We start from the raw sequence: 26176 nt of genomic DNA, 5'->3' as shown, positions 1-26176 counted from the left end.
CCATCAACTCTCCAAAGACAGGTACAGCACGGGGTTAGATACAGAGTAAAGATCGCTCTGCACTGCCCCCATCAAACACTCCCAGGACAGGTACAGCACGGGGTTAAATACAGAGTAAAGCTCCCTCTACACTGCCCCATCAAACATTCCCAAGAGAGGTACAGCATGGGGTTGGATACAGAGTAAAGCTCCCTCTACGCTGCCCCCATCAAATACTCCCAGGAGAGGTACAGCATGCAGTTAGATGCAGAGTATAGCTCCCTCTACACTCTCCCCAGTTACCCTCCCAGGACAATTTCAGCACGGGGTTTGATACAGAGTAAAGCTGCCTCTACACTGCCCCCATCAAACACTCCCACGACAGGTACAGCACGGTGATAAATACAGAGTAAAGCTCCCTCTACACTGTCCCCAGTTACACTCCCAGGACAGGTACATCACGTGGTTAGATACAGAGTAAAGCTCCCTCTACACTGTCTCCATCAAACTCTCCCAGGACAGGGTTAGATACAGAGTAAAGCTCCCTCTACACTGTCTCCATCAAACAGTCCCAGGGCAGGTACAGCATGGGGTTAGATACAAGTAAAGCTCCCTCTACACTGCCCCCATCCAACATTCACATGGACAGGTACAGCACGGGGCTAGATACAGACTAAAGCTCCCTCTACACTGTCCCTATCAAATACTCCCAGGACAGGTACAGCACGCGTGGTTAGATACAGAGTGAGGCTCCCTCTACACTGTACCCATCAAACACTCACAGGACAGGTACTGCACGGTGTTAGAAACAGAGTAAAGCTCCCTCTGCACTGCCCCCATCAAACACTCCCAGGACAGGTACAGCATGGGGTTAGATGCAGAGTAACGCTCCCCCTACACTGTCCCCAACAAACACTCCCAGGACAGCTGCAGCACAGGGTTAGATACAGAGTAAAGCTCCCTCTACAGTGTCCCCATGAAACACTCCCAGGACAGGAACAGCACGGGGTTAGATACACAGTGAAACTCCCTCTACACTGTCCCCAGTTGCACTTCCGGGACAGGTACAGCACGGGGTTAGATACAGAGTGAAGCTGCCTCTACACTGTCCCTATCAAACACTCCCAGGACAGGTACAGCACGGGGTTAGATACAGAGTGAAGCTCCCATTACGGTGCCCCCATCAAACACGCACAGGGCAGGTACAGCACGGGTTAGAAACACAATAAAGCACCATCTACACTGCCCCTATCAATCACTCCCAGGACAGGTACAGCACGGCGTTAGATACAGTGTAAACCTCCCTATACACTGCCCCCATCAAACATTCCCTGCTAAGGTGCACAATGGGATTAGATGCAGAGTAATGCTGCCCCTACACTGTCCCCCATCAAACACTCCCAGGGCAGGTACAGCATGGGGTTAGATACAGAGTAAAGCTCCCTCTACACTGCCCCCATCAAACACTCCCAGGACAGGTACAGCATGGGGTTAGATACAGAGTAAAGCTCCCTCGACACTGTCCACAGTTACACTCCCAGGACAGGTACAGCATGGGGTAAGATACAGAGTAAAGCGCCCTCTACACTGTCCCCCATCAAATACTCCCAGGAGAGGTACAGCATGCGGTTAGATGCAGAGTATAGCTCCCTCTACACTCTCCCCAGTTACCCTCCCAGGACAATTTCAGCACGGGGTTAGATACAGAGTAAAGCGCCCTCTACACTGTCCCCCATCAAATACTCCCAGGAGAGGTACAGCATGCGGTTAGATGCAGAGTATAGCTCCCTCTACACTCTCCCCAGTTACCCTCCCAGGACAATTTCAGCACGCGGTTAGATACAGAGTAAAGCTGCCTCTACACTGCCCCCATCAAACACTCCCACGACAGGTACAGCACGGTGATAATTACAGAGTAAAGCTCCCTCTACACTGTCCCCAGTTACACTCCCAGGACAGGTACATCACGTGGTTAGATACAGAGTAAAGCTCCCTCTACACTGTCTCCATCAAACTCTCCCAGGACAGGCACAGCACAGGGTTAGATACAGAGTAAAGCTCCCTCTACACTGCCCCCATCAAACACTCCCAGGACAGGTACAGCACGGGGCTAGATACAGACTAAAGCTCCCTCTACACTGTCCCCATCAAACAGTCCCAGGACAGGTACAGCACGGGGTTAGATACAGAGTAAGGCTCCCTCTACACTGTCCCCATCAAACACTCACAGGACAGGTACAGCACGGGGTTAGATACAGAGTAAGGCTCCCTCGACACTGTCCACATCAAACACTCACAGGACAGGTACTGCACGGTGTTTGAAACAGAGTAAAGCTCCCTCTGCACTGCCCCCATCAAACACTCCCAGGACAGGTACAGCATGGGGTTAGATGCAGAGTAACGCTCCCCCTACACTGTCCCCAACAAACACTCCCAGGACAGCTACAGCACGGGGTTAGATACAGAGTAAATCTCCCTCTACACTGTCCCCATCAAACACTCCCAGGACAGGAACAGCACGGGGTTAGATACACAGTGAAGCTCCCTCTACACTGTCCCCAGTTGCACTTCCGGGACAGGTACAGCACAGGGTTAGATACAGAGTAAAGCTACCTCTACACTCTCCCCAGTTACAATCCCAGGACAGTTACAGCACGGGATTAGATACAGAGTAAAGCTGTCTCTACACTGCCCCCATCAAACACTCCCACGACAGGTGCAGCACGGGGTTAGATACAGAGTAAAGCTCCCTCTACACCGTCCCTATCAAACACTCCCAGGACAGGTACAGCACGGGGTTAGATACAGAGTGAAGCTCCCTCTACACTGTCCCCATCAAACAGTCCCAGGACAGGTACAGCACGGGGTTAGATACAGAGTAAGGCTCCCACTACGGTGCCCCCATCAAACACGCACAGGGCAGGTACAGCACGGGGTTAGAAACACAGTAAAGCACCATCTACACTGCCCCTATCAATCACTCCCAGGACAGGTACAGCACGGCGTTAGATACAGAGTAAACCTCCCTATACACTGCCCCCATCAAACATTCCCAGCTAAGGTGCACAATGGGATTAGATGCAGAGTAATGCTCCCCCTACACTGTCCCCCATCAAACACTCCCAGGGCAGGTACAGCACTGGGTTCGACAGAGTAAAGCTCCCTCGATACTGTGCACAGTTACAATCTCAGGACAGGTACAGCACGGGGTTAGATACAGAGTAAAGCTCCTTCTACACCGTCTCCATCAAACACTCCCAGGGCAGGTACAGCATGGGGTTAGATACAGAGTAAAGCTCCCTCTACACTGCCCCCATCAAACATTCCCAGGACAGGTATAGCAGGGGGTTAGATACAGAGTAAATCTCCCTCTACACTGCCCCCATCAAACATTCCCAGGACAGGTACAGCACGGTGTTAGATACAGAGTAAAGCTCCCACTACGGTGCCCCCATCAAACACGCACAGGATAGGTACTGCACGGTGTTGGATACAGAGTAAAGCTCCCTCTGCAGTGCCCCCATCAAACACTCCGAGGACAGGTACAGCACGGAGCTAGATACAGACTAAAGCTCCCTCGACACTCCACAGTTACACTCCCAGGACAGGTGCAGCACGGGGTTAGATACAGAGTAAAGCTGCCTCGACACTGTCCACAGTTACACTCTTAGGACAGGTACAGCACACGGGGTTAGATACTGAGTAAAGCTCCCTCTACGCTGCCCCCATCAAACACTCACAGGACAGGTACTGCACGGTGTTAGAAACAGAGTAAAGCTCCCTCGACACTGTCCACAGTTACACTCTTAGGACAGGTACAGCACGGGGTTAGATACAGAATACAGCTCCCTCTACGCTACCCCCATCAAACACTCCCAGGACAGGTACAGCACGGGGTTAGATACAGAGTAAAGCTCCCACTACGGTGCCCCCATCAAACACGCACAGGGCAGGTACAGCACGGGGTTAGAAACACAGTAAAGCACCATCTACACTGCCCCTATCAATCACTCCCAGGACAGGTACAGCACGGCGTTAGATACAGTGTAAACCTCCCTATACACTGCCCCCATCAAACATTCCCTGCTAAGGTGCACAATGGGATTAGATGCAGAGTAATGCTCCCCCTACGCTGTCCCCCATCAAACACTCCCAGGGCAGGTACAGCACGGGGTTCGACACAGAGTGAAGCTCCCTCTACACTGTCCCCATCTGCCCCCATCAAACACTCCCAGGACAGGTACAGCACAGGGTTAGATACAGAGTAAAGCTCCCTCTACACTGCCCCCATCCAACATTCACATGGACAGGTACAGCACGGGGTTAGATACAGAGTAAATCTCCCTCTACACTGCCACCATCAAACATTCCCAGGACAGGTACAGCACGGTGTTAGATACAGAGTAAAGCTCCCACTACGGTGCCCCCATCAAACACGCACAGGATAGGTACAGCACGGTGTTAGATACAGAGTAAAGCTCCCTCTGCACTGCCCCGATCAAACACTCCCAGGACAGGTGCAGCACGGGGCTAGATACAGACGAAAGCTCCCTCGACACTGTCCACAGTTACACTCCCAGGGCAGGTACAGCACGGGGTTAGATACAGAGTAAAGATCCCTCTACACTGTCCCTATCAAATACTCCCAGGACAGGTACAGCACGCGGGGTTAGATACAGAGTGAAGCTCCCTCTACACTGTCCCCATCAAACACTCACAGGACAGGTACTGCATGGTGTTAGAAACAGAGTAAAGCTCTCTCTACACTGCCCCCATCAAACACTCCCAGGACAGGTACAGCATGGGGTTAGATGCAGAGTAACGCTCCCCCTACACTGTCCCCATCAAACACTCCCAGGACAGCTACAGCACGGGGATAGATACAGAGTAAAGCTCCCTGTACACTGTCCCCGTCAGACACTCCCAGGACAGGTACAGCACGGAGTTAGATACAGAGTAAAGCTCCCTCGACACTGTCCCTATCAAACACTCCCAGGACAGGTACAGCACGGGGTTAGATGCAGAGTAAAGCTCCCTCTGCACTCTCCCCAGTTACATTCCCAGGACAGTTACAGCACGGGATTAGATACAGAGTAAAGCTGCCTCTACACTGCCCCCATCAAACACTCCCACGACAGGTACAGCACGGGGTTGGATACAGAGTAAAGCTCCCTCAACACTGTCCCCATCAAACATTCCCAGGACAGGTACAGCACGGGGTTAGATACAAAGCAAAGCTCCTTCTACACTTCCCCCATCAAACACTCCCAGGACAGGTACAGCAGGGGGTTAGATACAGAGTAAAGCTCCCTCAACAGTGTCCCCATCAAACATTCCCAGGACAGGTACAGCTCGGGGTTAGATACAGAGTAAAGCTCCCTCAACACTGCCCCCATCAAACACTCCCAGGACAGGTACAGCACGGGGCTAGATACAGAGTAAAATTCCCTCTACACTGTCCCCATCAAACACTCCCAGGACAGGTACAGCATGGGGTTAGATACAGAGTAAAGCTCCATCTACACTGCCCCCATCAAAAACTCCCAGGACAGGTACAGCACGGGGTTAGATGCAGAGTAAAGCTCCCTATACACTGTCCCAATCAAACATTCGCAGGGCAGGTACAGCATGGGGTTAGATACAGAGTAAAGCTCCCTCTACACTGCCCCATCAAACATTCCCAAGGGAGGTACAGCATGTGGTTGGATACAGAGTAAACTCCCTCTACGCTGCCCCCATCAAACACTCCCAGGGCAGGTACAGCACGGGGTTAGATACAGAGTAAAGCTCCCTCTACACTGCCCCCATCAACTCTCCAAAGACAGGTACAGCACGGGGTTAGATACAGAGTAAAGATCGCTCTGCACTGCCCCCATCAAACACTCCCAGGACAGGTACAGCACGGGGTTAAATACAGAGTAAAGCTCCCTCTACACTGCCCCATCAAACATTCCCAAGAGAGGTACAGCATGGGGTTGGATACAGAGTAAAGCTCCCTCTACGCTGCCCCCATCAAATACTCCCAGGAGAGGTACAGCATGCGGTTAGATGCAGAGTATAGCTCCCTCTACACTCTCCCCAGTTACCCTCCCAGGACAATTTCAGCACGGGGTTTGATACAGAGTAAAGCTGCCTCTACACTGCCCCCATCAAACACTCCCACGACAGGTACAGCACGGTGATAAATACAGAGTAAAGCTCCCTCTACACTGTCCCCAGTTACACTCCCAGGACAGGTACATCACGTGGTTAGATACAGAGTAAAGCTCCCTCTACACTGTCTCCGTCAAACTCTCCCAGGACAGGGTTAGATACAGAGTAAAGCTTCCTCTACACTGTCTCCATCAAACACTCCCAGGGCAGGTACAGCATGGGGTTAGATACAAGTAAAGCTCCCTCTACACTGCCCCCATCCAACATTCACATGGACAGGTACAGCACGGGGCTAGATACAGACTAAAGCTCCCTCTACACTGTCCCTATCAAATACTCCCAGGACAGGTACAGCACGCGGGGTTAGATACAGAGTGAAGCTCCCTCTACACTGTCCCCATCAAACACTCACAGGACAGGTACTGCACGGTGTTAGAAACAGAGTAAAGCTCCCTCTGCACTGCCCCCATCAAACACTCCCAGGACAGGTACAGCATGGGGTTAGATGCAGAGTAACGCTCCCTCTACACTGTCCCCAACAAACACTCCCAGGACAGGAACAGCACGGGGTTAGATACACAGTGAAACTCCCTCTACACTGTCCCCAGTTGCACTTCCGGGACAGGTACAGCACGGGGTTAGATACAGAGTAAAGCTGTCTCTACACTGCCCCCATCAAACACTCCCACGACAGGTGCAGCACGGGGTTTGATACAGAGTTACGCTCCCTCTACACCGTCCCTATCAAACACTCCCAGGACAGGTACAGCACGGGGTTAGATACAGAGTGAAGCTCCCTGTTCACTGCCCCCATCAAACATTCCCAGGACAGCAACAGCACAGGGTTAGATACAGAGTAAAGCTCCCTCTACACTGTCCCCAGTTACACTCCCAGGTCAGGTACAGCACGGGGTTAGATACAGAGTAAAGCTCCCTCTACACTGTCCCCATCAAACAGTCCCAGGACACCTCAAGCACGGGGTTAAAGACAGAGTAAAGCTCCCCCTACACTGCCCCCATCATACATTCTCAGGACACGTACAGCATGGGGCTAGATACAGAGTAAAGCTCCCTCTAAACTGCCCCCATCAACCATTCGCAGGACAGGTACAGCACGGGGTTAGATACAGAGTAAAGCTCCCTCTACACTGCCCCCATCAAACATTCCCAGGACTGGTACAGCACCCGGTTAGATACAGAGTAAAGCTCCCTGTTCACTGCCCCCATCAAACATTCCCAGGACAGGAACAGCACAGGGTTAGATACAGAGTAAAGCTCCCTCTATACTGTCCCCAGTTGCACTTCCAGGACAGGTACAGCACGAGGTTCGATACAGAGTAAAGCTCCCTCTACACTGTCCCTAACAAATACTCCCAGGACAGGTACAGCATGGGTTTAGATACAGAGTAAAGCTCCCTCTACACTGTCCCCAGTTACACTACTAGGACAGGTACAGCACGGGGTTAAATACAGAGTAAAGCTCCCTCTGCAGTGTCCACAGTTACACTCTCAGGACAGGTACAGCACGGGTTTAGATACAGAGTAAAGCTCCCTCTACACTGTCCCCATCAAACACTCCCAGGACAGGTACAGCACAGGGTTAGATACAGAGTAAAGCTCCCTCTACACTGTCCCCATCAAACACTCCCAGGACAGGTACAGCACGGGGTTAGAGACAGAGTAAAGCTCCCTCTACACTGTCCCCAGTTACACTCCCAGGTCAGGTACAGCACGGGGTTAGATACAGAGTAAAGCTCCCTCTACACTGTCCCCATCAAACACTCCCAGGACACCTAAAGCACGGGGTTAAAGACAGAGTAAAGCTCCCCCTACACTGCCCCCATCATACATTCTCAGGACAGGTACAGCATGGGGCTAGATACAGAGTAAAGCTCCCTCTAAACTGCCCCCATCAAACATTCGCAGGACAGGTACAGCACGGGGTTCGATACAGAGTAAAGCTCCCTCTACACTGTCCCCATCAAACACTCACAGGACAGGTATCGCACGGGGTTAGATACAGAGTAAAGCTCCCTTGACACTGTCCACAGTTACACTCTTAAAACAGCTACAGCACGGGGTTAGATACAGAGTAAAGCTCCCTCTACGCTGCCCCCATCAAACACTCACAGGACAGGTACAGCATGGGGTTAGATGCAGAGTAACGCTCTCCCTACACTGTCCCCCATCAACCACTCTCAGGAGAGGTACAGAATGGGGTTAGGGACAGAGTAAAGCTCTCTCTGCACTGCCCCCATCAAACACTCCCAGGACAGGTACAGCATGGGGTTAGATAGAGTCAAGCTCCGTTTACACTGTCCCCATCAAACACTCCCAGGACAGGAACAGCACGGGGTTCGATACACAGTAAAGCTCCCTCTACACTGTCCACAGTTGCACTTCCACGACAGGTACAGCACGGGGTTAGATAAGAGTAAAGATCCCTCTACAGTGGCCCCATCAAACACTCCCAGGACAGGTACAGCACGGGGATAGATACAGAGTAAAGCTCCCTGAACACTGTCCCCATCAAACACTCCCAGGACAGGTACAGTACGGGGCTAGATACAGAGTAAAATTCCCTCTACACTGTCCCCATCAAACACTCCCAGGACAGGTACAGCATGGGGTTAGATACAGAGTAAAGCTCCCTCGACACTGTCCACAGTTACACTCCCAGGACAGGTACAGCACGGGGTTAGATACAGAGTAAAGCTCCCTCGACACTGTCCACAGTTACACTCCCAGGACAGGGACAGCATGGGGTTAGATACAGAGTAAAGCTCCCTCGACATTGTCCACAGTTACACTCTTAGGACAGGTACAGCACGGGGTTAGATACAGAGTAAAGCTGCCTCTACACTGCCCCCATCAAACACTCCCACGACAGGTACAGCAAGGGGTTAGATACAGAGTAAAGCTCCCTCTACACTGTCCCCATCAAACAATCCCAGGACAGGTACAGCACGGGATTAGATACAGAGTAAAGCTCCCACTACGGTGCCCCCATTAAACACGCACAGGATAGGTACATCACGGTGTTAGATACAGAGTAAAGCTCCCTCTGCACTGACCCAGTTGCACTTCCAGGACAGGTACAGCACGGGGTTAGATACAGAGTTAAGCTCCCTCGATACTGTCCACAGTTACACTCTCAGGACAGGTACAGCACGGGGTTAGTTACAGAGTAAAGCTCCCTCTACACTGCCCCCATCAAACTCTACAAGGACAGGTACAGCACGGGGTTAGATACAGAGTAAAGCCCCCTCTACACTCTCCCCATCAAACACTCCCAGGACAGGTACAGCACAGGGTTAGATACAGAGTAAAGCTCCCTCAACACTGTCCCCATCAAACATTCCCAGGACAGGTACAGCACGGGGTTAGATACAAAGTAAAGCTCCTTCTACACTGCCCCCATCAAACGCTCCCACGACAGGTGCAGCACGGGGTTTGATACAGAGTAAAGCTCCCTCTACACCGTCCCTATCAAACACTCCCAGGACAGGTACAGCACGGGGTTAGATACAGAGTGAAGCTCCCATTACGGTGCCCCCATCAAACACGCACAGGGCAGGTACAGCACGGGGTTAGAAACACAATAAAGCACCATCTACACTGCCCCTATCAATCACTCCCAGGACAGGTACAGCACGGCGTTAGATACAGTGTAAACCTCCCTATACACTGCCCCCATCAAACATTCCCTGCTAAGGTGCACAATGGGATTAGATGCAGAGTAATGCTGCCCCTACACTGTCCCCCATCAAACACTCCCAGGGCAGGTACAGCACGGGGTTAGATACAGAGTAAAGCTCCCTCTACACTGCCCCCATCAAACACTCCCAGGACAGGTACAGCATGGGGTTAGATACAGAGTAAAGCTCCCTCGACAGTGTCCCCATCAAACATTCCCAGGACAGGTACAGCATGGGGTTAGATACAGAGTAAAGCTCCCTCAACAGTGTCCCCATCAAACATTCCCAGGACAGGTACAGCTCGGGGTTAGATACAGAGTAAAGCTCCCTCAACACTGCCCCCATCAAACACTCCCAGGACAGGTACAGCACGGGGCTAGATACAGAGTAAAATTCCCTCTACACTGTCCCCATCAAACACTCCCAGGACAGGTACAGCATGGGGTTAGATACAGAGTAAAGCTCCATCTACACTGCCCCCATCAAAAACTCCCAGGACAGGTACAGCACGGGGTTAGATGCAGAGTAAAGCTCCCTATACGCTGTCCCAATCAAACATTCGCAGGGCAGGTACAGCACGGGGTTAGATACAGAGTAAAGCGCCCTCTACACTGTCCCCCATCAAATACTCCCAGGAGAGGTACAGCATGCGGTTAGATGCAGAGTATAGCTCCCTCTACACTCTCCCCAGTTACCGTCCCAGGACAATTTCAGCACGGGGTTAGATACAGAGTAAAGCGCCCTCTACACTGTCCCCCATCAAATACTCCCAGGAGAGGTACAGCATGCGGTTAGATGCAGAGTATAGCTCCCTCTACACTCTCCCCAGTAACCCTCCCAGGACAATTTCAGCACGCGGTTAGATACAGAGTAAAGCTGCCTCTACACTGCCCCCATCAAACACTCCCACGACAGGTACAGCACGGTGATAATTACAGAGTAAAGCTCCCTCTACACTGTCCCCAGTTACACTCCCAGGACAGGTACATCACGTGGTTAGATACAGAGTAAAGCTCCCTCTACACTGTCTCCATCAAACTCTCCCAGGACAGGCACAGCACAGGGTTAGATACAGAGTAAAGTTCCCTCTACACTGCCCCCATCAAACACTCCCAGGACAGGTACAGCACAGGGTTAGATACAGAGTAAAGCTCCCTCTACACTGTCTCCATCAAACACTCCCAGGGCAGGTACAGCATGGGGTTAGATACAAGTAAAGCTCCCTCTACACTGCCCCCATCCAACATTCACATGGACAGGTACAGCACGGGGCTAGATACAGACTAAAGCTCCCTCTACACTGTCCCCATCAAACAGTCCCAGGACAGGTACAGCACGGGGTTAGATACAGAGTAAGGCTCCCTCTACACTGTCCCCATCAAACACTCACAGGACAGGTACAGCACGGGGTTAGATACAGAGTAAGGCTCCCTCGACACTGTCCACATCAAACACTCACAGGACAGGTACTGCACGGTGTTTGAAACAGAGTAAAGCTCCCTCTGCACTGCCCCCATCAAACACTCCCAGGACAGGTACAGCATGGGGTTAGATGCAGAGTAACGCTCCCCCTACACTGTCCCCAACAAACACTCCCAGGACAGCTACAGCACGGGGTTAGATACAGAGTAAATCTCCCTCTACACTGTCCCCATCAAACACTCCCAGGACAGGAACAGCACGGGGTTAGATACACAGTGAAGCTCCCTCTACACTGTCCCCAGTTGCACTTCCGGGACAGGTACAGCACAGGGTTAGATACAGAGTAAAGCTACCTCTACACTCTCCCCAGTTACAATCCCAGGACAGTTACAGCACGGGATTAGATACAGAGTAAAGCTGTCTCTACACTGCCCCCATCAAACACTCCCACGACAGGTGCAGCACGGGGTTAGATACAGAGTAAAGCTCCCTCTACACCGTCCCTATCAAACACTCCCAGGACAGGTACAGCACGGGGTTAGATACAGAGTGAAGCTCCCTCTACACTGTCCCCATCAAACACGCACAGGACAGGTACAGCACGGGGTTAGAAACACAGTAAAGCACCATCTACACTGCCCCTATCAATCACTCCCAGGACAGGTACAGCACGGAGCTAGATACAGACTAAAGCTCCCTCGACACTCCACAGTTACACTCCCAGGACAGGTGCAGCACGGGGTTAGATACAGAGTAAAGCTGCCTCGACACTGTCCACAGTTACACTCTTAGGACAGGTACAGCACGGGGTTAGATACTGAGTAAAGCTCCCTCTACGCTGCCCCCATCAAACACTCACAGGACAGGTACTGCACGGTGTTAGAAACAGAGTAAAGCTCCCTCGATACTGTGCACAGTTACAATCTCAGGACAGGTACAGCACGGGGTTAGATACAGAGTAAATCTCCCTCTACACCGTCTCCATCAAACACTCCCAGGGCAGGTACAGCATGGGGCGAGATACAGAGTAAAGCTCCCTCTACACTGCCCCCATCAAACATTCACATGGACAGGTACAGCATGGGGTTAGATACAGAGTAAAGCTCCCTCTACACTGCCCCCATCAAACATTCCCAGGACAGGTATAGCAGGGGGTTAGATACAGAGTAAATCTCCCTCTACACTGCCCCCATCAAACATTCCCAGGATAGGTACAGCACGGTGTTAGATACAGAGTAAAGCTCCCTCTGCACTGCCCCCATCAAACACTCCGAGGACAGGTACAGCACGGAGCTAGATACAGACTAAAGCTCCCTCGACACTCCACAGTTACACTCCCAGGACAGGTGCAGCACGGGGTTAGATACAGAGTAAAGCTGCCTCGACACTGTCCACAGTTACACTCTTAGGACAGGTACAGCACGGGGTTAGATACTGAGTAAAGCTCCCTCTACGCTGCCCCCATCAAACACTCACAGGACAGGTACTGCACGGTGTTAGAAACAGAGTAAAGCTCCCTCGACACTGTCCACAGTTACACTCTTAGGACAGGTACAGCACGGGGTTAGATACAGAATACAGCTCCCTCTACGCTACCCCCATCAAACACTCCCAGGACAGGTACAGCACGGGGTTAGATACAGAGTGAAGCTCCCTCGACACTGTCCACAGTTACACTCCCAGGACAGGTACATCACGTGGTTAGATACAGAGTAAAGCTCCCTCTGCACTGCCCCCATCAAACACTCCCAGGACAGGTACAGCACAGGGTTAGATACAGAGTAAAGCTCCCTCGACACTGTCTCCATCAAACACTCCCAGGGCAGGTACAGCATGGGGTTGGATACAGAGTAAAGCTCCCTCAACACTGTCCCCATCAAACATTCCCACGACAGGTACAGCACGGGGTTAGATACAAAGCAAAGCTCCTTCTACACTTCCCCCATCAAACACTCCCAGGACAGGTACAGCAGGGGGTTAGATACAGAGTAAAGCTCCCTCGACAGTGTCCCCATCAAACATTCCCAGGACAGGGACAGCTCGGGGTTAGATACAGAGTAAAGCTCCCTCAACAGTGTCCCCATCAAACATTCCCAGGACAGGTACAGCTCGGGGTTAGATACAGAGTAAAGCTCCCTCAACACTGCCCCCATCAAACACTCCCAGGACAGGTACAGCACGGGGCTAGATACAGAGTAAAATTCCCTCTACACTGTCCCCATCAAACACTCCCAGGACAGGTACAGCATGGGGTTAGATACAGAGTAAAGCTCCATCTACACTGCCCCCATCAAAAACTCCCAGGACAGGTACAGCACGGGGTTAGATGCAGAGTAAAGCTCCCTATACACTGTCCCAATCAAACATTCGCAGGGCAGGTACAGCACGGGGTTAGATACAGAGTAAAGCTCCCTCCACACTGCCCCATCAAACATTCCCAAGGGAGGTACAGCATGGGGTTGGATACAGAGTAAAGCTCCCTCTACACTGCCCCCATCAACTCTCCAAAGACAGGTACAGCACGGGGTTAGATACAGAGTAAAGATCGCTCTGCACTGCCCCCATCAAACACTCCCAGGACAGGTACAGCACGGGGTTAAATACAGAGTAAAGCTCCCTCTACACTGCCCCATCAAACATTCCCAAGAGAGGTACAGCATGGGGTTGGATACAGAGTAAAGCTCCCTCTACGCTGCCCCCATCAAATACTCCCAGGAGAGGTACAGCATGCAGTTAGATGCAGAGTATAGCTCCCTCTACACTCTCCCCAGTTACCCTCCCAGGACAATTTCAGCACGGGGTTTGATACAGAGTAAAGCTGCCTCTACACTGCCCCCATCAAACACTCCCACGACAGGTACAGCACGGTGATAAATACAGAGTAAAGCTCCCTCTACACTGTCCCCAGTTACACTCCCAGGACAGGTACATCACGTGGTTAGATACAGAGTAAAGCTCCCTCTACACTGTCTTCATCAAACTCTCCCAGGACAGGGTTAGATACAGAGTAAAGCTCCCTCTACACTGTCTCCATCAAACAGTCCCAGGGCAGGTACAGCATGGGGTTAGATACAAGTAAAGCTCCCTCTACACTGCCCCCATCCAACATTCACATGGACAGGTACAGCACGGGGCTAGATACAGACTAAAGCTCCCTCTACACTGTCCCTATCAAATACTCCCAGGACAGGTACAGCACGCGGGGTTAGATACAGAGTGAGGCTCCCTCTACACTGTACCCATCAAACACTCACAGGACAGGTACTGCACGGTGTTAGAAACAGAGTAAAGCTCCCTCTGCACTGCCCCCATCAAACACTCCCAGGACAGGTACAGCATGGGGTTAGATGCAGAGTAACGCTCCCCCTACACTGTCCCCAACAAACACTCCCAGGACAGCTGCAGCACAGGGTTAGATACAGAGTAAAGCTCCCTCTACAGTGTCCCCATGAAACACTCCCAGGACAGGAACAGCACGGGGTTAGATACACAGTGAAACTCCCTCTACACTGTCCCCAGTTGCACTTCCGGGACAGGTACAGCACGGGGTTAGATACAGAGTAAAGCTGCCTCTACACTGTCCCTATCAAACACTCCCAGGACAGGTACAGCACGGGGTTAGATACAGAGTGAAGCTCCCATTACGGTGCCCCCATCAAACACGCACAGGGCAGGTACAGCACGGGGTTAGAAACACAATAAAGCACCATCTACACTGCCCCTATCAATCACTCCCAGGACAGGTACAGCACGGCGTTAGATACAGTGTAAACCTCCCTATACACTGCCCCCATCAAACATTCCCTGCTAAGGTGCACAATGGGATTAGATGCAGAGTAATGCTGCCCCTACACTGTCCCCCATCAAACACTCCCAGGGCAGGTACAGCACGGGGTTAGATACAGAGTAAAGCTCCCTCTACACTGCCCCCATCAAACACTCCCAGGACAGGTACAGCATGGGGTTAGATACAGAGTAAAGCTCCCTCGACACTGTCCACAGTTACACTCCCAGGACAGGTACAGCATGGGGTTAGATACAGAGTAAAGCGCCCTCTACACTGTCCCCCATCAAATACTCCCAGGAGAGGTACAGCATGCGGTTAGATGCAGAGTATAGCTCCCTCTACACTCTCCCCAGTTACCCTCCCAGGACAATTTCAGCACGGGGTTAGATACAGAGTAAAGCGCCCTCTACACTGTCCCCCATCAAATACTCCCAGGAGAGGTACAGCATGCGGTTAGATGCAGAGTATAGCTCCCTCTACACTCTCCCCAGTTACCCTCCCAGGACAATTTCAGCACGCGGTTAGATACAGAGTAAAGCTGCCTCTACACTGCCCCCATCAAACACTCCCACGACAGGTACAGCACGGTGATAATTACAGAGTAAAGCTCCCTCTACACTGTCCCCAGTTACACTCCCAGGACAGGTACATCACGTGGTTAGATACAGAGTAAAGCTCCCTCTACACTGTCTCCATCAAACTCTCCCAGGACAGGCACAGCACAGGGTTAGATACAGAGTAAAGCTCCCTCTACACTGCCCCCATCAAACACTCCCAGGACAGGTACAGCACGGGGCTAGATACAGACTAAAGCTCCCTCTACACTGTCCCCATCAAACAGTCCCAGGACAGGTACAGCACGGGGTTAGATACAGAGTAAGGCTCCCTCTACACTGTCCCCATCAAACACTCACAGGACAGGTACAGCACGGGGTTAGATACAGAGTAAGGCTCCCTCGACACTGTCCACATCAAACACTCACAGGACAGGTACTGCACGGTGTTTGAAACAGAGTAAAGCTCCCTCTGCACTGCCCCCATCAAACACTCCCAGGACAGGTACAGCATGGGGTTAGATGCAGAGTAACGCTCCCCCTACACTGTCCCCAACAAACACTCCCAGGACAGCTACAGCACGGGGTTAGATACAGAGTAAATCTCCCTCTACACTGTCCCCATCAAACACTCCCAGGACAGGAACAGCACGGGGTTAGATACACAGTGAAGCTCCCTCTACACTGTCCCCAGTTGCACTTCCGGGACAGGTACAGCACAGGTTAGATACAGAGTAAAGCTACCTCTACACTCTCCCCAGTTACAATCCCAGGACAGTTACAGCACGGGATTAGATACAGAGTAAAGCTGTCTCTACACTGCCCCCATCAAACACTCCCACGACAGGTGCAGCACGGGGTTAGATACAGAGTAAAGCTCCCTCTACACCGTCCCTATCAAACACTCCCAGGACAGGTACAGCACGGGGTTAGATACAGAGTGAAGCTCCCTCTACACTGTCCCCATCAAACAGTCCCAGGACAGGTACAGCACGGGGTTAGATACAGAGTAAGGCTCCCACTACGGTGCCCCCATCAAACACGCACAGGGCAGGTACAGCACGGGGTTAGAAACACAGTAAAGCACCATCTACACTGCCCCTATCAATCACTCCCAGGACAGGTACAGCACGGCGTTAGATACAGAGTAAACCTCCCTATACACTGCCCCCATCAAACATTCCCAGCTAAGGTGCACAATGGGATTAGATGCAGAGTAATGCTCCCCCTACACTGTCCCCCATCAAACACTCCCAGGGCAGGTACAGCACTGGGTTCGACAGAGTAAAGCTCCCTCGATACTGTGCACAGTTACAATCTCAGGACAGGTACAGCACGGGGTTAGATACAGAGTAAAGCTCCTTCTACACCGTCTCCATCAAACACTCCCAGGGCAGGTACAGCATGGGGTTAGATACAGAGTAAAGCTCCCTCTACACTGCCCCCATCAAACATTCCCAGGACAGGTATAGCAGGGGGTTAGATACAGAGTAAATCTCCCTCTACACTGCCCCCATCAAACATTCCCAGGACAGGTACAGCACGGTGTTAGATACAGAGTAAAGCTCCCACTACGGTGCCCCCATCAAACACGCACAGGATAGGTACTGCACGGTGTTAGATACAGAGTAAAGCTCCCTCTGCAGTGCCCCCATCAAACACTCCGAGGACAGGTACAGCACGGAGCTAGATACAGACTAAAGCTCCCTCGACACTCCACAGTTACACTCCCAGGACAGGTGCAGCACGGGGTTAGATACAGAGTAAAGCTGCCTCGACACTGTCCACAGTTACACTCTTAGGACAGGTACAGCACACGGGGTTAGATACTGAGTAAAGCTCCCTCTACGCTGCCCCCATCAAACACTCACAGGACAGGTACTGCACGGTGTTAGAAACAGAGTAAAGCTCCCTCGACACTGTCCACAGTTACACTCTTAGGACAGGTACAGCACGGGGTTAGATACAGAATACAGCTCCCTCTACGCTACCCCCATCAAACACTCCCAGGACAGGTACAGCACGGGGTTAGATACAGAGTAAAGCTCCCACTACGGTGCCCCCATCAAACACGCACAGGGCAGGTACAGCACGGGGTTAGAAACACAGTAAAGCACCATCTACACTGCCCCTATCAATCACTCCCAGGACAGGTACAGCACGGCGTTAGATACAGTGTAAACCTCCCTATACACTGCCCCCATCAAACATTCCCTGCTAAGGTGCACAATGGGATTAGATGCAGAGTAATGCTCCCCCTACGCTGTCCCCCATCAAACACTCCCAGGGCAGGTACAGCACGGGGTTCGACACAGAGTGAAGCTCCCTCTACACTGTCCCCATCTGCCCCCATCAAACACTCCCAGGACAGGTACAGCACAGGGTTAGATACAGAGTAAAGCTCCCTCTACACTGCCCCCATCCAACATTCACATGGACAGGTACAGCACGGGGTTAGATACAGAGTAAATCTCCCTCTACACTGCCACCATCAAACATTCCCAGGACAGGTACAGCACGGTGTTAGATACAGAGTAAAGCTCCCACTACGGTGCCCCCATCAAACACGCACAGGATAGGTACAGCACGGTGTTAGATACAGAGTAAAGCTCCCTCTGCACTGCCCCGATCAAACACTCCCAGGACAGGTGCAGCACGGGGCTAGATACAGACGAAAGCTCCCTCGACACTGTCCACAGTTACACTCCCAGGGCAGGTACAGCACGGGGTTAGATACAGAGTAAAGATCCCTCTACACTGTCCCTATCAAATACTCCCAGGACAGGTACAGCACGCGGGGTTAGATACAGAGTGAAGCTCCCTCTACACTGTCCCCATCAAACACTCACAGGACAGGTACTGCATGGTGTTAGAAACAGAGTAAAGCTCTCTCTACACTGCCCCCATCAAACACTCCCAGGACAGGTACAGCATGGGGTTAGATGCAGAGTAACGCTCCCCCTACACTGTCCCCATCAAACACTCCCAGGACAGCTACAGCACGGGGATAGATACAGAGTAAAGCTCCCTGTACACTGTCCCCGTCAGACACTCCCAGGACAGGTACAGCACGGAGTTAGATACAGAGTAAAGCTCCCTCGACACTGTCCCTATCAAACACTCCCAGGACAGGTACAGCACGGGGTTAGATGCAGAGTAAAGCTCCCTCTGCACTCTCCCCAGTTACATTCCCAGGACAGTTACAGCACGGGATTAGATACAGAGTAAAGCTGCCTCTACACTGCCCCCATCAAACACTCCCACGACAGGTACAGCACGGGGTTGGATACAGAGTAAAGCTCCCTCAACACTGTCCCCATCAAACATTCCCAGGACAGGTACAGCACGGGGTTAGATACAAAGCAAAGCTCCTTCTACACTTCCCCCATCAAACACTCCCAGGACAGGTACAGCAGGGGGTTAGATACAGAGTAAAGCTCCCTCAACAGTGTCCCCATCAAACATTCCCAGGACAGGTACAGCTCGGGGTTAGATACAGAGTAAAGCTCCCTCAACACTGCCCCCATCAAACACTCCCAGGACAGGTACAGCACGGGGCTAGATACAGAGTAAAATTCCCTCTACACTGTCCCCATCAAACACTCCCAGGACAGGTACAGCATGGGGTTAGATACAGAGTAAAGCTCCATCTACACTGCCCCCATCAAAAACTCCCAGGACAGGTACAGCACGGGGTTAGATGCAGAGTAAAGCTCCCTATACACTGTCCCAATCAAACATTCGCAGGGCAGGTACAGCATGGGGTTAGATACAGAGTAAAGCTCCCTCTACACTGCCCCATCAAACATTCCCAAGGGAGGTACAGCATGTGGTTGGATACAGAGTAAACTCCCTCTACGCTGCCCCCATCAAACACTCCCAGGGCAGGTACAGCACGGGGTTAGATACAGAGTAAAGCTCCCTCTACACTGCCCCCATCAACTCTCCAAAGACAGGTACAGCACGGGGTTAGATACAGAGTAAAGATCGCTCTGCACTGCCCCCATCAAACACTCCCAGGACAGGTACAGCACGGGGTTAAATACAGAGTAAAGCTCCCTCTACACTGCCCCATCAAACATTCCCAAGAGAGGTACAGCATGGGGTTGGATACAGAGTAAAGCTCCCTCTACGCTGCCCCCATCAAATACTCCCAGGAGAGGTACAGCATGCGGTTAGATGCAGAGTATAGCTCCCTCTACACTCTCCCCAGTTACCCTCCCAGGACAATTTCAGCACGGGGTTTGATACAGAGTAAAGCTGCCTCTACACTGCCCCCATCAAACACTCCCACGACAGGTACAGCACGGTGATAAATACAGAGTAAAGCTCCCTCTACACTGTCCCCAGTTACACTCCCAGGACAGGTACATCACGTGGTTAGATACAGAGTAAAGCTCCCTCTACACTGTCTCCGTCAAACTCTCCCAGGACAGGGTTAGATACAGAGTAAAGCTTCCTCTACACTGTCTCCATCAAACACTCCCAGGGCAGGTACAGCATGGGGTTAGATACAAGTAAAGCTCCCTCTACACTGCCCCCATCCAACATTCACATGGACAGGTACAGCACGGGGCTAGATACAGACTAAAGCTCCCTCTACACTGTCCCTATCAAATACTCCCAGGACAGGTACAGCACGCGGGGTTAGATACAGAGTGAAGCTCCCTCTACACTGTCCCCATCAAACACTCACAGGACAGGTACTGCACGGTGTTAGAAACAGAGTAAAGCTCCCTCTGCACTGCCCCCATCAAACACTCCCAGGACAGGTACAGCATGGGGTTAGATGCAGAGTAACGCTCCCTCTACACTGTCCCCAACAAACACTCCCAGGACAGGAACAGCACGGGGTTAGATACACAGTGAAACTCCCTCTACACTGTCCCCAGTTGCACTTCCGGGACAGGTACAGCACGGGGTTAGATACAGAGTAAAGCTGTCTCTACACTGCCCCCATCAAACACTCCCACGACAGGTGCAGCACGGGGTTTGATACAGAGTTACGCTCCCTCTACACCGTCCCTATCAAACACTCCCAGGACAGGTACAGCACGGGGTTAGATACAGAGTGAAGCTCCCTGTTCACTGCCCCCATCAAACATTCCCAGGACAGCAACAGCACAGGGTTAGATACAGAGTAAAGCTCCCTCTACACTGTCCCCAGTTACACTCCCAGGTCAGGTACAGCACGGGGTTAGATACAGAGTAAAGCTCCCTCTACACTGTCCCCATCAAACAGTCCCAGGACACCTCAAGCACGGGGTTAAAGACAGAGTAAAGCTCCCCCTACACTGCCCCCATCATACATTCTCAGGACACGTACAGCATGGGGCTAGATACAGAGTAAAGCTCCCTCTAAACTGCCCCCATCAACCATTCGCAGGACAGGTACAGCACGGGGTTAGATACAGAGTAAAGCTCCCTCTACACTGCCCCCATCAAACATTCCCAGGACTGGTACAGCACCCGGTTAGATACAGAGTAAAGCTCCCTGTTCACTGCCCCCATCAAACATTCCCAGGACAGGAACAGCACAGGGTTAGATACAGAGTAAAGCTCCCTCTATACTGTCCCCAGTTGCACTTCCAGGACAGGTACAGCACGAGGTTCGATACAGAGTAAAGCTCCCTCTACACTGTCCCTAACAAATACTCCCAGGACAGGTACAGCATGGGTTTAGATACAGAGTAAAGCTCCCTCTACACTGTCCCCAGTTACACTACTAGGACAGGTACAGCACGGGGTTAAATACAGAGTAAAGCTCCCTCTGCAGTGTCCACAGTTACACTCTCAGGACAGGTACAGCACGGGTTTAGATACAGAGTAAAGCTCCCTCTACACTGTCCCCATCAAACACTCCCAGGACAGGTACAGCACAGGGTTAGATACAGAGTAAAGCTCCCTCTACACTGTCCCCATCAAACACTCCCAGGACAGGTACAGCACGGGGTTAGAGACAGAGTAAAGCTCCCTCTACACTGTCCCCAGTTACACTCCCAGGTCAGGTACAGCACGGGGTTAGATACAGAGTAAAGCTCCCTCTACACTGTCCCCATCAAACACTCCCAGGACACCTAAAGCACGGGGTTAAAGACAGAGTAAAGCTCCCCCTACACTGCCCCCATCATACATTCTCAGGACAGGTACAGCATGGGGCTAGATACAGAGTAAAGCTCCCTCTAAACTGCCCCCATCAAACATTCGCAGGACAGGTACAGCACGGGGTTCGATACAGAGTAAAGCTCCCTCTACACTGTCCCCATCAAACACTCACAGGACAGGTATCGCACGGGGTTAGATACAGAGTAAAGCTCCCTTGACACTGTCCACAGTTACACTCTTAAAACAGCTACAGCACGGGGTTAGATACAGAGTAAAGCTCCCTCTACGCTGCCCCCATCAAACACTCACAGGACAGGTACAGCATGGGCTTAGATGCAGAGTAACGCTCTCCCTACACTGTCCCCCATCAACCACTCTCAGGAGAGGTACAGAATGGGGTTAGGGACAGAGTAAAGCTCTCTCTGCACTGCCCCCATCAAACACTCCCAGGACAGGTACAGCATGGGGTTAGATAGAGTCAAGCTCCGTTTACACTGTCCCCATCAAACACTCCCAGGACAGGAACAGCACGGGGTTCGATACACAGTAAAGCTCCCTCTACACTGTCCACAGTTGCACTTCCACGACAGGTACAGCACGGGGTTAGATAAGAGTAAAGATCCCTCTACAGTGGCCCCATCAAACACTCCCAGGACAGGTACAGCACGGGGATAGATACAGAGTAAAGCTCCCTCAACACGGTCCCCATCAAACATTCCCAGGACAGGTACAGCACGGGGTTAGATACAAAGTAAAGCTCCCTGAACACTGTCCCCATCAAACACTCCCAGGACAGGTACAGCACGGGGCTCGATACAGAGTAAAGATCCCTCTAAACTGCCCCCATCAAACACTCCCAGGACAGGTACAGCACGGGGTTAGATACAGAGTAAAATTCCCTCTACACTGTCCCCATCAAACACTCCCAGGACAGGTACAGCATGGGGTTAGATACAGAGTAAAGCTCCCTCGACACTGCCCACAGTTACACTCCCAGGACAGGTACAGCACGGGGTTAGATACAGAGCAAAGCTCCCTTGACACTGTCCACAGTTACACTCCCAGGACAGGTACAGCATGGGGTTAGATACAGAGTAAAGCTCCCTCGACACTGTCCACAGTTACACTCTTAGGACAGGTACAGCACGGGGTTAGATACAGAGTAAATCTCCCTCTGCACTGCCCCCATCAAACACTCCCAGGACAGGTACAGCTCAGGGCTAGATTCAGACTAAAGCTCCCTCGACACTGTCCACAGTTACACTCCCAGGACAGGTACAGCACGGGGTTAGATACAGAGCAAAGCTCCCTCGACACTGTCCACAGTTACACTCCCAGGACAGGTACAGCATGGGGTTAGATACAGAGTAAAGCTCCCTCGACACTGTCCACAGTTACACTCTTAGGACAGGTACAGCACGGGGTTAGATACAGAGTAAAGCTCCCTCTACACTGTCCCCATCAAACACTCCCAGGACAGGTACAGCACGGGGTTAGATACAGAGTAAAGCTCCCTCTACACTGTCCCCATCAAACACTCACAGGACAGGTATAGCACGGGGTTAGATACAGAGTAAAGCTCCCTTGACACTGTCCACAGTTACACTCTTAAAACAGCTACAGCACGGGGTTAGATACAGAGTAAAGCTCCCTCTACACTGTCCCCAGTTGCACTTCCGGGACAGGTACAGCACGGGGTTAGATAAGAGTAAAGATCCCTCTACAGTGGCCCCATCAAACACTCCCAGGACAGGTACAGCACGGGGATAGATACAAAGTAAAGCTCCCTGAACACTGTCCCCATCAAACACTCCCAGGACAGGTACAGTACGGGGCTAGATACAGAGTAAAATTCCCTCTACACTGTCCCCATCAAACACTCCCAGGACAGGTACAGCATGGGGTTAGATACAGAGTAAAGCTCCCTCGACACTGTCCACAGTTACACTCCCAGGACAGGTACAGCACGGGGTTAGATACAGAGTAAAGCTCCCTCGACACTGTCCACAGTTACACTCCCAGGACAGGTACAGCATGGGGTTAGATACAGAGTAAAGCTCCCTCGACACTGTCCACAGTTACACTCTTAGGACAGGTACAGCACGGGGTTAGATACGGAGTAAAGCTGCCTCTACACTGCCCCCATCAAACACTCCCACGACAGGTACAGCAAGGGGTTAGATACAGAGTAAAGCTCCCTCTACACTGTCCGCATCAAACAATCCCAGGACAGGTACAGCACGGGATTAGATACAGAGTAAAGCTCCCACTACGGTGCCCCCATTAAACACGCACAGGATAGGTACATCATGGTGTTAGATACAGAGTAAAGCTCCCTCTGCACTGACCCAGTTGCACTTCCAGGACAGGTACAGCACGGGGTTAGATACAGAGTTAAGCTCCCTCGATATTGTCCACAGTTACACTCTCAGGACAGGTACAGCACGGGGTTAGTTACAGAGTAAAGCTCCCTCTACACTGCCCCCATCAAACTCTACAAGGACAGGTACAGCACGGGTTTAGATACAGAGTAAAGCGCTCTCTACACTGCCCCCATCAAACTCTCCAAGGACAGGTACAGCACGGGGTTAGATACAGAGTAAAGCTCCCTCTACACTGCCCCCATCAAACTCTACAAGGACAGGTACAGCACGGGTTTAGATACAGAGTAAAGCGCTCTCTACACTGCCCCCATCAAACTCTCCAAGGACAGGTACAGCACGGGGTTAGATACAGAGTAAAGATCGCTCTGCACTGCCCCCATCAAGCACTCTCAGGAGAGGTACAGAATGGGGTTAGGGACAGAGTAAAGCTCCCTCTACACTGTCCCCAGTTACACTCCCAGGACAGATACAGCATGCGGTTAGATACAGAGTAAAGCTCCCTCTAAACTGTCCTCATCAAACACTCCCAGGACAGCTACAGCACGGGGTTCGATAAAGAGTAAAGCTCCCTCTACACTCTCCCCAGTTATACTCCCAGGACAGTTTCAGCACGGGGTTAGATACAGAGTAAAGCTTCCTCTACACTGCCCCCATCAAACACTCCCACGACAGGTACAGCACGGTGATAGATACAGAGTAAAGCTCCCTCTACACTGTCCCCAGTTACACTCCCAGGACAGGTACATCACGTGGTTAGATACAGAGTAAAGCTCCCTCGACACTGTCCACATTAACATTCTCAGGACAGGTACAGCACGGGGTTAGATACAGAGTAAGGTTCCCTCTAAACTGCCCCCATCAAACATTCCCAGGACAGGTACAGCATGGGCTTAGATGCAGAGTAACGCTCCCCCTCCACTGTGCCCCATCAAACACTCCCAGGACAGGTATAGCACGGGGTTGGAGACAGAGTAAAGCTCCCTCTACACTGTTCCCATCAAACACTCCCAGGACAGGTACAGCACGGGGTTAGATACGGACTAATGCTCCCTCTACTCTGCCCCCATCAAACACTCCCAGGACAGGTACAGCACGGTGTTAGATACAGAGTAATGATCCCTCTGCACTGACCCTATCAAACACTCCCAGGACTGGTACAGCACGGGGTTAGATACAGAGTAAAGCTCCCACTACGGTGCCCCCATCAAACAAGCACAGGATAGGTATAGCACGGTATTAGATACAGAGTAAAGCTCCCTCTGCACTGCCCCCATCAAACACTCCCAGGACAGGTACAGCACGGGGCTAGACACAGAGTAAAGCTCCCTCTACACTGCCCCATCAAATATTCCCAGGACAGGTATAGCACGGGGTTAGATACAGAGTAAAGCTCCATCTACATAACCCCCATCAAACATTCGCAGGACAGGTTCAGCACGGGGTTCGATACAAAGTAAAGATCCCTCTACACTGTCCTCATCAAACACTCCCAGGACCGGAACAGAACTGGGCTAGATACAGAGTTGTACTCCCTCTACACTGCCCCCATCAAACATTCCCAGGACAGGTACAGCATGGGCTTAGATACAGAGTAACGCTCCCCTTACACTGACCCCCATCAAACACTCCCAGGACAGGTACAGCACGGGTTTAGATACAGAGTAAAGCTCCCTCTACACTGTCCCCATCAAACACTCCCAGGACAGGTACAGCACGGCGTTAGATACGGAGAATGTGTGACATTGTTTTAAATCTCGTTTTGTTGCCCCTCTGGGTGAAATAGTCAATTGGGAGCTGGTTGGTGCAATTGTTTCTATTGGAATTCATACGGTATTTTTTCTAACCAACGAACCCCCTCTAAATATTTCTAATTGTCTCCTGACTGTTGATTTGAATGCACCGTACCTTTAAATGTTTATATGTGGCATCTGAACGGGGACAGCTTGTGTGACCTGTGCGGTACCCTCCTGGCTGCTGTGTGGCTGCACTTAGACACACACATTACAGGGAACGTTGCTTCTTACAGAGGATCCTCTCATCTCAGGACATTGGGGGTGAGTTGGCCACATCTGGTCTGGACCTTAATTCCCAAAA

At 51.7% G+C, this 26176-nt stretch overlaps 1 protein-coding gene across 1 annotated transcript in view; it reads left to right on the top strand.

Annotated features, from left to right (window-relative positions):
• The window catches only part of tp53bp1 (tumor protein p53 binding protein, 1), a 127502-nt gene that overhangs the window by 84716 nt on the left and 16610 nt on the right, over nt 1-26176 (top strand). The gene's annotated exons all lie outside the window — the stretch shown is intronic.

This window comes from Cetorhinus maximus, chromosome 30 (assembly GCF_964194155.1).
Source record: "Cetorhinus maximus chromosome 30, sCetMax3.hap1.1, whole genome shotgun sequence".
Taxonomy (NCBI): Eukaryota; Metazoa; Chordata; class Chondrichthyes; order Lamniformes; family Cetorhinidae; genus Cetorhinus; species Cetorhinus maximus.
The sequence above is the reverse complement of the archived record's forward strand: the minus strand, read 5'-3'. Positions and strand labels throughout refer to the sequence as shown.